The sequence below is a fragment of the Piliocolobus tephrosceles genome, chromosome 15, assembly GCF_002776525.5.
Source record: "Piliocolobus tephrosceles isolate RC106 chromosome 15, ASM277652v3, whole genome shotgun sequence".
Taxonomy (NCBI): Eukaryota; Metazoa; Chordata; class Mammalia; order Primates; family Cercopithecidae; genus Piliocolobus; species Piliocolobus tephrosceles.
In genome coordinates this window covers 10,838,209-10,838,604 of record NC_045448.1, presented here as the reverse complement: position 1 = coordinate 10,838,604, position 396 = coordinate 10,838,209, and positions in this window count along the sequence as shown.

The following is a 396-nucleotide window of genomic DNA, read 5'->3' as shown; positions in this document are numbered from 1 at the left end:
AATGATAATTTCAGTAGACAGGCAGTAGTCCGACTTTGACAATAATTTTGACTTAGTACTTTGAAAGCAATATTCCTTTGTATTCTGGTTTCTGATGCCCCCATGAGAAGTCAAGCTATCTGCCTGCTATGCAGTGTTCTGAAGGGGTCTGCCCTTTCTGGTGGATTTTCAGTGTGTGCCTTTGTCTTTGGCCCATCGTAGTTTCATTGTGGTGGGTTCAGGTGTGGGATCATGCTTTAGGTTGAGTTCCTGAGTCTGAGGATCAGCCCTTGGCATATGGGCTCTCCTTCACTTCCTCTGTTTTGTTCCTTTCCAGACCATCAGATATATGCATGTCGGTCCTTCACCTTTCCTTCCTTCCTTCCTTCCTTCCTTCCTTCCTTCCTTCCTTCCTTC